Raw genomic sequence first — 14,055 nt, 5'->3', positions numbered from 1 at the left:
AAGCTGACCGTGAACGTGAGTATTTCTTACATAATTATGTTCAAATTTTATATAATAACAAAAACTGACTATTTACGTTTTTTAATTTTAGAGGTTTTTGATTATTTGAAGAAATCCTGGTTGGATCCGTACCGTGAAAAGTTTGTATCTTGCTGGATTAACCAAACTATCAACTTTCACCAGACTACGACCAACAGGGTTGAGAGCATGCATGCAACATTAAAAAGTCATTTTCCAAGTCATCGCAACACACTGGATAAACTTGTACTGTATGTTGATCATGTTGTTGATAAACAATACGCCGAGATTAGAAGTAGCTTTGAAACAAGCCTCCGAAAAGTGATGACGCACCACAAGAATCAGCCCATGCTTGCATATATTCTCAGAAAGGTTTCAATATATGCGATTGAGCTTTTGAGTATGGAACTAAAACGTAAGGAAGACGGGTTGAGAGCCTACGGTGCAAGCTGTGATTGCCAACTTTTTACCAGCTGTGGTTTGCCATGTGCCTGTCGTTTGGAAAAGTTGGAAAATAAAGGTAATTAATATTTTTGACCTTTCTCGTTATGATTTTGCCACCTAATTTGTTTTCATCCACATGTCAGCGAATCCGGATCACACACATAGACGTGTTTTGGAAGAAGCTTGACTTCAAGCCTGCAAGGAATAACATAGAGGATATCGATGTAGACGCGGAATTTGAAAAATTGAAAAAACAGATCGATCCAACACCCCCTCAAGTGAAAAGGAGCTTCTTTGAAAAGTTTCAGCAAATCCTCAATCCAGGGAACAGTAACAAAAAACCTCCTGCTGTTCTGAAGAAAACTCGTGGTCGACCAACATTGAAAACGCAGGAAGAAAGAAAGGTTGAAACCGATAGACAAAGCTCTTACATTCCGTCAGAAGAAACTTGGGTCGATGCCTCAGACGATCTTCCCCGTCACAGCTCGTACATATCAGCCGAAGATTCTAGAAGAGAAAAGAATACCAAACCGCTCAACCTACACCCTGATTTCCCGAATATCAAGCTCGGTCCTAAGACGGATATAGCGATCCGCAACTACGCATCTCAGGGCCATTTCTGGAGGGCAGGCTGTTACGATGATGGACAGGCAGACGCTTATTAGTTTCTGGAGGGCCATTTCCAGGGTTCCCTTTGGGAAATCCTGGCAAAAGGCCACCACCATTATAAATCCCTTGTACCGATACCTGCACCAGGTGATTGCGTCGACTATCGTGCCGCGGGGTTCCAGCAAGGAGAAGGTCAACCTTAGTGACCTTTTCTTTCTTTACTGCCTACTACGTCGCCAGCCCTGCGATCTAGCAGCCAGCCTGGCAGAGTACTTTGCTACTGCATACCACCGGCAGCTCCGCGGGTGTCTTCACACTGGCTCGTTTATCACCGCCATTGCACGATCGCTAGGGATCGTGCCCGAGCTTGATCTGCTGCTGTCCGATCCGGTCCCGTCATCCAGGTTGGGCCGCGCGTCAGTAGCCGCTATGCAGATCACCCGTACCTTTGATGTCGGTCTGCGGTTCAGGGGTGCTGACGGGCTGATTTGGCAGCCAGAGGTGTTGCCGGAGGTCATCCCGGTTGTTATTGAGGTGAAGCCTGGGGTGTTAGCCCCTCCTGATGTTCAGCGGGACGCTCGGCGGGCTCAGCGACAGGCTCTGGGCATCGATGAGCCTGAGGATCAGCCTGAGGGTCAGGCTCAGGCTCAGGATGATCCGGCGCAGGAGGAGCGGGTCGAGGAGGTCCACGTACCACCAGTTCAGCCAGCTCCTGAGCCGCCACAGTACCCGCAGCACGTTTACACTGACCTGCCTCCGGTAGCGCGTGAGGTGGCTCGGGACTTCGACCGGCGCCTCAGACGTCAGGGCGCACGCATTGACTGGATGGTCCAGACGCTCGTTGAGCTACGAGAGCTCGCTGCGTTGCCTCCACTTCCCCTCCCACCGTCCCCACCGCACGAGGATTAGTACATTAGTTTGTTTGTTTAGTGTTTTGTTATGTATTATGTACTCAGTTGTACCTTTTTGTTGTGTATTGTATGTACAAACTGATATATATATATATATATATATATATATATATATATATATATATATATATATATATATATATATATATATATATATATATATATATTGCAGTTAATCTTCTATTTACATCACGTTGGTTCTGGATTGTTTACGTTTAATTCTTATGGCTTTCTGTATATTTTATTTAACGTGTTCATTTTATTTAACGCTCGTTGAACTTATGTTATACACCTTCTATAAAAATAATGACGTAACGACGTAATTATAAAACAACGTTAATTTAATAAAATAAACAACGTTTTAATTCAAAAAAGGCAACATTCAATCATTCAAAAACAAATTCCCATTCACAACGGCAAATCTCACATAAAAATTTTTTACTCCAAAAATCTCTACCATACTAATCCAACCAAAAATCCCCACCAAACTAACCCACATCAACCCAAATAAACCCCAACCAAGGCTGTTGTCTTTTTTGCACATCCAAAGCGCCTCGCTATGGCCAAAGCGCCCCGCTTTGGCCATAGCGAGGCGCTTTTGATGTGTAAAAAGACAACTGCCGTGTGCGAATAGACCCAGCCTATTTGAGTCCGGTGATATTATTTTTCTAGATAATCTCAAAACAAAACAAGTTGTTGACAAAAGAATTGAGTTGCTATAAAGTCAGTCTTTGTCTGTTGACCAAGCCAAAGCGCCCCGCTTTGGCCATAGCGAGGCGCTTTAGATGTGCAAAAAGACAACTGCCGTGTGCGAATAGACCCAGCCTATTTGAGTCCGGTGATATTATTTTTCTAGATAATCTCAAAACAAAACAAGTTGTTGACAAAAGAATTGAGTTGCTATAAATGCATAAAACAGATGTCTCCATTCATACATCTTGTCACTCTTTTCCCACTTTGGCAATTTCATTTCACTATTAAAACTATTATTTATACTATTGTATTTACTTTATCTAAAGAAAGATCACATGCTTTTCAACCATGTACTATGTATTTACAGAACTGTTACAGCATGCAAACTAAGACGGTATAAATTTTTGGATGCTTTAGTAAATATACAATTTATTGATAGAAAAAAAAAAATCTTGTAATAAGAAATTTTTTAGTGAAATCACACGAAGTATATAGCGGTAGGATACTACTAAGTATAATTAGCATGCAGATGTACATAGAATTTGGGATGGCACACGTGCGTTTATAAATTACAAGTGTTTTAGACTTTACACTGTATAAACATGTGTAGTGGGCGTGTTTTTTTTCAAAAAAAAGCCTCCAACACGCCTGATCATGTCAAGGCCCCATCCTTTTGGGCGTTATTTTCGAAAAAAAGCTCCGAAGCGTGTTTTAAATCACGCCAAAATGGGAAATTGTTGGCCAATCACATGCATCCCTCTTTTTCTTGGCCAATCCCCCTTTTTTGGTTAGTTTTTTTTATTTAATTCTTTACACCCCTTTTTAACATAATACTCATGTTCCCACTACACTCATTTTAGAAAAACGTCCAATAATGCCCCTTGCTGACTGGACTGCCACATGGCGAAAAACGCCCAAGGGTAGGGGCATTATTCACCCTTACCACTACGCATGGTATAAGTGTACAATTCGTTAATACATTAAAGTTGAAAAATGTCGACGCATCGTTTGATGTTAGATACAAGTTTTCAAATTGGTTAGAATAATCAGTACGCCACTTAACAAATGAGTATCATAGACATACAATTCCGATGGAAAAACAGTCGGTGAAGTTGGTTGCCGACAAGATTATTTCATTGGTAAGTTTCGTCGGACATTTATCCTTGAGTAATTTGATCGCTGACGAGTTACCGATGGTTATTATTGCCGGATTACCAATGTGCAACTTTATTACTGACAATCAGGGCCGGCCCTGGGGTGGGCGAGCTGCACTCTCGGCCGAGGCTCGTTTCCCCGAAGGCACTAAATTAAAAAAACAAAAATTATATATATATATATATATATATATATATATATATATATATATATATATATATATATATATATATATATATATATATATATGGTAGGGTTCTAGAGTGAACACTAGGTTGACAGTGAACTGTGTAAACTAATCTACGCCATTGGATTACACCATCTAGAGATTTTTAAATAATGGCAAGATTGTAATTATAATGTTGTAACTTCCCTTTAAATTAATTGACATAAGGGTATTTGCGTCTTTTGTAAATGGCATTTATTAAACAATATATTCAAAATCCCTAAAATCTCGCTAGTTTCCATATATACAAGATACACAGCTGTTAGTGTATACACATGTGTACAATCTCGCTAGTATTAGTTTATACAAGATACACAGATGTTAGTTTATACACATGTGTACAGTCTCGCTAACTATCAGTTTATACAATATACACAGCTGTTAATTTATAACATGTGTACAGTCTCGCTAACTATCAGTTTATACAAGATACACAACTGTTAGTTTATACACATGTGTATTATATTCAAGTATGGTTACATATATGTATATTAACAACATATAGTTTATTATGCATACACACGAGTAGATTCATATAAAAGTTATGAAATTAATGAAAACGAAACATATAACATGTATGCAAAAATAAATAACTTCATCACATATTCAAAAAAAAAGTTAATGCCCAAAAATAATTACAATTTCAATCTCAAAGAAAATTTTCAATTTTTATTGAAAATTATAAAAAGTTAAAAACAATATATTATGATATCTTTATATACGGATAATAAAAGAAAAACAATATTCAAGTTAAAATTAAAACAAAATCTATGGATAAATAAATGATGGAGAAATCTATACTATATTATAATGCATGAGGGAGGGGTATTTTAAGATACCCAAAAAATAAGAACTTCTTCCCCCCTTTATTTATAGAAAGACCCCTAAAATGAGGGTAGTTTGGTCTTTTAAACACTATTTATTTTTTAGCCCCTAAACTTATTACACTTAAATCCCTGAGGCTTTAACAAAATTATAGATAATTAGTTACAATTCACCCTCCACAACAAACTTATATTTTTTTTACGAATTCTTGACATATATTATAAACTATATTGTTTAAAAAAATCCAAAGATAGCATGACGACCTAAACATTTTTGTCAACGTTTCGATAATTGTCTTGTTCAATATCGATGCACGGATTAAAATGTACAAGTCGATAATGCTTTAATGTACAAGTAATTAATACTTGTGATCTAATGCGCCTAATCTACAAATGCAAACAAAAACAAAAAGAATTAAAAGTCACGTAACATAAAATGAAGATATTATGTGTCACATTTTATTTTATTAAGATTGCCTAATATCTATACTTAGATATATCTTATAAAAACTTACAACTAACTACAACTAACTTCCTAAATAAAGGGTGCCAAATCTAAAATTAAACCCTAATGCACTTCTATAGTTACTACTATAAATATATAGAAGGACATCCCTGTATCTATTGCTAAACAAAGTTAAAAAATGGATCCAGTTCTGAATTTAATTGTTGCGAAAAACCAAGCATGCGAGATTGAAAATTCTAATTTCAGTTCTATTATATCGCAGTAGTGAATAATTGTTTTCTTTTATTTACTTTTATGTGAATGTTAACTTATTTGACTTTTCAGATTCAGTTGCATGATGAACATGCCAATTTAAACAACCCAGTTGTTGAACAAGCTTCTAAAGTATTGATTTTGCTGGTTTTAAGTATTAATTTTGCATATATCTTTCATATTAACATGTTCGTTATGTTATTATATGTGTGTTTTATTGCAGGATGATTGTGATAAAAATGTTGATATTATTTCTTATGGTGTAATGTTTAGTCCATACAAGTTTAATCTTCAACATGAATTTAGTGAAGTGGTAGTTTTAATGTTTATTTAATCTTTTTTTTTAAGTTTTGTATTCAATTTTTGTCCTTTTTAAGGATCAGAAGTTTTGAGACTCAAAGGAAGAGATTCAAGAGACTCTCTGAATGGAAATGGAGTGAGGTTATTAATTTAGACGATTCTGAGGACAATGACAAAGAAGAGGAATTAGAAGATGCTGCCGATTCAAGCACAAACCAGAAAACCCGATTAAAAATACCTCGAGTGTCAATTCAGAAGCGGAACGGATTTCATGCAGTCTATATGAAATCCATCAAGTGTTTTTTGTTTTTTTTTTTTTTCATTTTCAGTTGTTATGTTTGATCTAGACGTATGAATAAAGTTTATTTTATTTTTGAACTTTATTTTTTGTGTAAATATAATGCAGGACCATATTAATAAAGTTCAAAATAAAGTTAGTATTCTAAGTTTATAAGTCAACAAAACTTATATAAGTTAATATCCTAAAGTTGCAATAAATAGATATTGCAGTTAGATATAGTCAAGCTGAAATTATAAAATATTGCAGTTATTCTTGGATATTAATCTAATAATTTGTATTTCTTAATTAAAAAATAATAAAGTAATAAACTTTAAAGCTAAACTAAAAAACTGAACTTACTATGATATAAAGTTAATCAAGATATAAACTCTTAACATCCTATTTTTTTATAAAAACTATTTTTAAAATTTTATAAAAATATAAATTTTATATATATATATAAACAAAATTTAACAATTAAAGTTAGAGATGTAAAACGTATTTACGAGTCAACTACTATATTTTATTATTATAAAAACAAAAATTTTAAACTTTAAGTTTATTGGATGAGTACTATGTGAATATTTAAAAAAAGTTATGAACTTTAAAGAATAAAATTATAAACTTTATCATTTAACCAACAAAATAAACTTACTTTACAACTAGAACAACTTATCTTTTATTTTTTTGTCATTTGATTATTATTTTTTTATTAAAAACGAAACTTTACATGTGTAAAACAGTTTTTTTTACTTTATTTATAAACAAAACATTTTGTTTTTTATAAAAAAATAATTATTTTATAAACAATTTTTATAACAAGTAATATAAATAAAATACTCCAGAAATTTACAATCATTACTAGATAAATACTAAATTGTGTTGGAAATTTTTAGGAATAATAAGTTCAACTATATTGTTATAGATAATATTAGTCAGTTTCAAAAGAATTCTTTACCAACTTGACCAGATACATAGTAGATTGTGTTGCATATTTTTAGGGATTATAAGTTAAAAGTAGACTCATATAGATAAGATTAGTTAAGAACTAAAAATTTGAACTTAGTATGATATAAAGTTAATAAAGATATAAACTCTGAACATCCTATTTTTTTTTATAAAAACGGTTCTTGAAATTTTATATAAATATAAATTTTTTATATCTGTAAAAAACGAAATTTAACAATTTAAGTTAAAGGTCTAAAACGTACTTACGAGTCAAAAACTATTTTTTATTTTTATAAAAACAAAAATTTTAAATTTAAAGTTTATTGGATAAGTACTATGTGGATATTTAAAAAAAGTTATGAATTTTAAAAAATAAAATTATACTTTATAATTTAACCAATAAAATAAACATACTTTACAATTATAACAACTTATCTTTTATTTTTTGTCTTTTGATTATTAATTTTTATAAAAAAAACAATATTTTTGTCTTTTTATTATTAATTTTTATAAAAAAACAAAACTTTACATATGTGTAACACTGTAACACTTATGACATATATCCACCACAATAGTGGTATCATAAATATTATATGAATAAGAAAACTACCAGAAACGAGTGCCGCAATGCAAAGTATCACCCCGTCGCATCGCGCGGGCACCGTACTAGTAATTAAAAATAAAAGAGAGAGAGAGAGAGAGAGAGAGAGAGATTTAAGAGATGAGAAAATTAAGGGATTTTAATTAAACATACTTGGCTAATGTCAATTTTTCTCTTTTAATCTAAAAAATGATTAAAGACCAAGATTAGTTCACTCAGTTCATTCTCAAAAAGTTGTTCATTCTTAAACCTAATTATATATATATATATATAGAGAGAGAGAGACTTTTTGTGAATATGAAGCAAAAATAATTATGAGAGTTATTTTAGCAACCATTAAACAATAAAAATAGACGATTCAAGGAATCATTCATCCTCCAATGTTTATTTCAATCTCAATCACTAAGATAAAAATGTCAAAAAAAAAATGTCAATTTTCATATATGTTTAGTTATCACCCCTAGGGATGAGCACGGTATTTGTTTTCAATTATCGGATTAACCTATTCTTTATCATTTTTATTATTGTAATATAAAATAATAATTTATTTAATAATGTTTTAAAAATATAGTAAAAATTTATATAAAATAATAAGAATGTGTTATCATAATGACATGATTTGAAATTCTTTATTATAAGTAGAATTATTACTAATAACTAATTATATATTATAGATAAGTCAAAAGTAAATGATCAATATCTAAGTAAACAATAAAACATTTATAAATATTAAGTTGTTAAGGAATTTTTCATTGTTTTGTATCAATCTATTAACTATACTAAACAAAACCAACTTATGTCACTTATCATGAACATATGTCTATTATTGCTACTTGACAATGTAATATCACTCATTCATATATTTTGAGCGACAAAATCATTCACAGTTTATTCTTCTTCTCAATCACAAATTCTCTTTCATAGTTAGATTCAAATAACTTACCAATTTCATATTCAAACCAAGAATAAAAACATTATTTATGGTATACAAAATTAATTAATTTGTTGATGTTACCATTTACCATATATCTATTCTTTATAACTTATTCATAATTCATAATAAATAAATAACATACGTATAGAAAAACCGATTGGTAAATTTTCATCTTCGAAACATATATCTCCTACGTACAACAATATATGTGTAATGTTATTGATTCCTGATACATGTTGACGAATAACATTTTTATTGTTTTTTTTTCTTTATTTTACTCTAAAATAATGTTTTTTTTTTTACTTCATGTCAACAGTTTGATTTCTTGGGTCAAAATATAACATTATGATATCTTAAAAAGTCAATGTGTCTATTATAAACTCAACATTTTGATTACTGAAATCAAACATAATGGCATTTAAATTATTTTGACATTTTCAGATACTACTTGCCAAGAGAATGAAAGATGTACTTGAGCAATCCTTTGAAATTTGTTGCCAATTAAAACATCATTCAAAGTTATAAAAATTTATCTAATATTGAAAATTGAGCAAGTAAATATGTTATATTCGGACTGGTCAACTCCTAGACTTGGAAGCAACGGTCCCACATGATAATTATTCATCGTTTTCTTTATTAGCAAAAAGTATACTTGGTGAACTTTCCTCAAGCTCATCACTCAAAACATGCAAATTATCAATAAATTTTTAAGAAGTATTTTCTTCATACAACCTGTGTAATACACGAGAACTTAAACTAGTAATGTATACATAAGATTAACATTCATTCATATGTAAACCGGTATTGATTCATATGTGAACCAATATCAATTGAAACTTAACTTTTTTAAGACATTTCATTAAACAGGTATGGTGTAACACTCTGGTACATTCCATCTTTAAGTTCACTTAACGTAGAGCTATTTAAATTAAAAAAAAAACACTAAATTAAGTTGATTCGGTAGTCATTTAAGATTCGAATGTTAGTTTGGCGTATGGAGTAATAATATTGTAATGTATAATATTGTCACTTGTTCTAAAATACTTGCACATGAATTTTTAGTGATTTGGGTATGGGTTATTATGAAAAGTAACCATCATTCATTCAGTTACAATCATTTAGTAGTTAAAAACAAACAAAAAAAATATTTGTCATCAGGTTTCTTTCCTACAAAAATGGGCTTGGTGGCCAGGGCGTTATGGTCATCACAACTCACAAGGCTATGTTCATCAGAATCCAAAATTATAATATATTATATTTCGTCAATGTCTGCAAGTGGATGAAACTTCAAACCAAAGCATAAAGACCTGGTTAAAGATGACTGAACCCCATACCTTTCCGAAGCAAATTTAATAGGTTTCCTGCCAGGCTGCCATTGTTAAGATGGAAGCAATAATAAAAAGATTAAAATATTTTTTAAGTCTTCGTGTTTTAGTTGTTTTAACTATTCGAGACAAAAATCAAAAAGTTTAATTACTTGAATTCCTAATCGCTCATTTTATAATGTTTTGAGTCCAATTTTGTTCATTTTATAACGTTCTGAGTCAAATTTTGTTAAAAAAAACTGAACTCAAAAGTTTAAAAATTGGACTCAAAAGAACTAAAAAGGTTATAAAAAAAGCTTCTAAGAACTCATGGTGTTAAATATTTTAATTTTGAACTCAAATTATTAAAACCACTAAAATATAAGGACTCAAAAAGTAATTTACTCTAACAAAAATATATAAATATATAAATCTGTTTTACTAAGAGTATTCACATCCAATTCTTCATTTTTAACCATATATTACTAGGGCTGCAAACGAACCGAACGAACACGGAAAAGACCTTGTTCGTGTTCGTTTGTTAAGAAATATATGTGTTCAAAAACCGTTCACGAACACTTATCGAACGAGATTTTATGTTCGTGTACATTTGTTAAGGAAAAGAACTTGTTCGTGTGTGTTCGTTAATTTAGGCAACGAACAAAAACGAACATTGACGAACACAAATGAGCACAAACTAATATTCATGAACAAAAATGGAAACAAACGAACGCAAACAATCGTTCATAAACAGAATATATAATATACCGACAGTTATTAGATATTTAATTTGTCGGAATTTTGAAGTATTTAAATAAATATAAAAACTAAAAACACCGATGAACTATCGAACACAAACGAACACGTTACCGAACGTTCACGAACATAAACGAACGAACACGACCTCTGTTCATGTTTGTTCCACTAGTACAAAGTAACTTTTTTGGTGCGGTATTTTATGCTTTATTTTATGTTGTACCATAGAGCACCAACAAATATACCACCAAATAATGGGATTTGTTGGTGCTGCTCCAAACACACCACCAAAAAATCAATGATGAAACACCATTAAATCCTTAAACACACCACCAAAAAATTAACACCAAAAAACAAATCTCCATAGCACCAAAAAATAAGACAAGAAAAAAATATAAATTTTTAATATTTTTGCAAAATTCCAGAATTTTTAGTAATATTTCCCAATATAATTCCAATTACACACAAATGCACATGCTCACGACAAAAGTTAACTAGTATTAAACAACCCAACAACCCGCTCAAGTATTCGGAATTACAAAAGTATGAAACAAAAACTAATGCGTACAAGATCAAAACATCTTTTTAATAAATTCCGACATTAAATCTACCACTAAATTCTCAATTTGAGATTCTTCAAAATACCCTTCTTCATTCCAAAGCTAAAAACAAATAAATACAAAAGTTAGATTTCAGATATATATAATTTAATGTAATAAACAAAGTTTATGAATATTTACGAAAACTCACTCGGTTAACCAAATCATGTTGTATAGAGTCGATAAACTCTTTCATATGTTTGATTACCATATACCCACATTCTCAACTGCCTTTCTGTTGTTTGCACTGCATCATATTCACAATGAATTACTTTAACTAGACTATTTTAACAAATAAAGTATTCACATACCTGTACCATGTGCCACTTAAAATTAATCTCAAAAACTTCTTTAATGATCTTGATGAGCTTGTAATTTTTATGGGTCTTCCCTTCATTTATAGAATCTACAATATAGCCGAATTTGAAGTCCGGACAAACAATTATAAGCGACCAATGTTTACTACAAAAATAAAAATTATAGAACATATTAAGTATGTATTGTATGCGTATGTGTATGTATGGTGAGGAATTTATATTACCCGGCTAAGTATGGTGCAAGATAGAAAACTTTTTTAGAATGAAGCTCATGTATTTCTTTTACGTTTTTTTTAACGTCTTCAAGAAGTGTTTTACACCATGATCCAGTGATTTTTTGTGGACTGAAAAAAGCACACCTAGAATTGGGCGACTCAAAGAAATGCCTAAAAAAATGTGACAAAGTTAGTAAATTCAATTCTATCTAAACATGTTATGGTATCATATAATAACAATAATAGCGACTTACATGGCAAACCAATGTAATATTGTGACATCAAGCCAACCCTCCAAGAGCATGTTTAAGAATTCGGAATACAAGATGTTCTCATAAACCGGCCGGGGATACATCCACTAGTACAGAATTGATCAAATGATGGGGGTAAATTGGCTATGAGATGCGGTTCTGGACCCACATCTTATGGCAAAGTATGGCTATAAGCCAAAAGATGATAGTCTAATAGATGCAGTTCCAGACCCATATCTTTTGATAATTTAAGCAAAAACTACTTTTTCCTAATATATTCAAAAGATGTTCTAAGACCGCATCTTTTGGTGTTTAAGCTAAAAAATATATTTTTCTTTTATAGTTTAATTTTCAATAAATTTTATTAAAAATTCTCAGTAAATTCCAATTCCAATTATAAACAAATTATCTAAAAAAGAAAATAAAATATACAAAAAAACAAAATTAATTTAATTTAAAACCAATATAAAATAAACCATGAATATAACACAATTAGGTGAAAGTGATATACAATAACTTCCGAACCGATGTCTCCATACTTGCAACCTAAACCGACGTCTTCAATTCATACTTACAACCAGAGCCATAGATATTGCCTAACAAAAAATATCTTACACTAAACTTGCTATCTTGAAATATGAAAATTCAGATCTAAAATCATTCAACACAGGTAACAGAATGCATAATTTTAAATCAATTATATTTAGTTAAATATCATAACTTAATGCATTTAACACCAAGCAATTATGATCAACTCCAAACAAAATCAAATAAGAGCAAAAATAATCACCAATACCTTAGTTTATCCAACATTGGTTTGAGTAGCTTCAATTGCCTTTTCAGACCCCTGCTTGATTGTGGAGTTTGTAGCAACACACAGCCAGCACAAAAAAAAGAATGATTCAAAACAAACCTATTTCAAATCAGATTAACCAAAACCTATAATTTAAGAATTACCGATTGTAACCCTTTAAAGCCTTCCTTCTTCATGACCATTATCCTGGGATCTTCTTCCTGGCCTTGATCTGTAGGATCGAGAATCGATCTAAACGAGTCTATCAGAAGAGTTCTAATCCATATCAAAGGTGGAATTCAATGATATAGACTTGGAAACAGCTTGATTCACTTTTCAATTGTCTTGTTTATTGATTTTACACTGATACAGATCAAATGACACGTTGGCAGCAGTTCGGTACCGGAATCAGAATCGTTTCAAATGAAATCACAACCTAGGTATTTATAGGAGTGGTATTTCGCACGAAATAGATAAGAGTCATTTCGTGCGAAATCAACTTTCAACACACATCTCCTATTTTCTCGTACAACGTGTCTAGCTCTATCATTTCTAAGTACAAGACTCGATACAAGACGAAGTCGACAGACATATGCACCAACAGACTCCCCCTTAGATATTGACGAAGTTTTCGGTGTTGAGTCTTCGCAGATTTCAATCTTTATCAGTATTCGCTTTTTTAAAGTATCTGACATTGTAAGCATCCTTCAGACTCTATCTCCTATTCTATCATCAACTTATTTCCCCCTTGGATGTTGATCTAACAATTTGCAATCTTTCCATATTCTTCATCTTTCCCAGGATCACAATCCTGGCACTAACTTCTCTTGATCAGATCTCTTGATTTCTTAAGTTCTTCAAACATCAGGAATCGAATCTAGCTCTTGCATATGCAGACTCCCCTTTTCTAACAGACTCCCCCTTAAGTTGTGCTGGGATCGTAATCTGAATTTCACTAGATTTAGAATCGTGACCTGGCTCACACTCTGCTCAGGTTTAGACACAGGGACCTGCACAAATCTCTACTTCACAATAAATTTCACAATATTTAAAAGTTGACAAATTTATCTTCTGTTTACCACTTGTAGAATCACGTTCAAAATATGATTTGACATTTACAATCTTTAATGACCACATGTAAGCATAACACACACTCTCC

General features: G+C 31.6%; 1 long non-coding RNA gene across 1 annotated transcript; it reads right to left on the bottom strand.

Moving 5' to 3' along the window:
- Positions 1-11,116: 11,116 nt before the first annotated feature.
- On the bottom strand, positions 11,117-12,228 carry LOC110874495. Its single transcript, XR_002555995.2, has 4 exons — positions 12,107-12,228; positions 11,632-12,023; positions 11,472-11,567; positions 11,117-11,383 (listed from the first exon to the last, which is right to left on the bottom strand). It is a non-coding gene; the product is annotated as an uncharacterized LOC110874495 (long non-coding RNA).
- Between the last annotated feature and the right edge of the window lie 1,827 nt (positions 12,229-14,055).

This window comes from Helianthus annuus, chromosome 9 (genome assembly GCF_002127325.2).
Source record: "Helianthus annuus cultivar XRQ/B chromosome 9, HanXRQr2.0-SUNRISE, whole genome shotgun sequence".
Lineage (NCBI taxonomy): Eukaryota > Viridiplantae > Streptophyta > Magnoliopsida > Asterales > Asteraceae > Helianthus > Helianthus annuus.
Note: the sequence above shows the minus strand (reverse complement) of the source record. Positions and strands in the feature narration are given on the sequence as shown.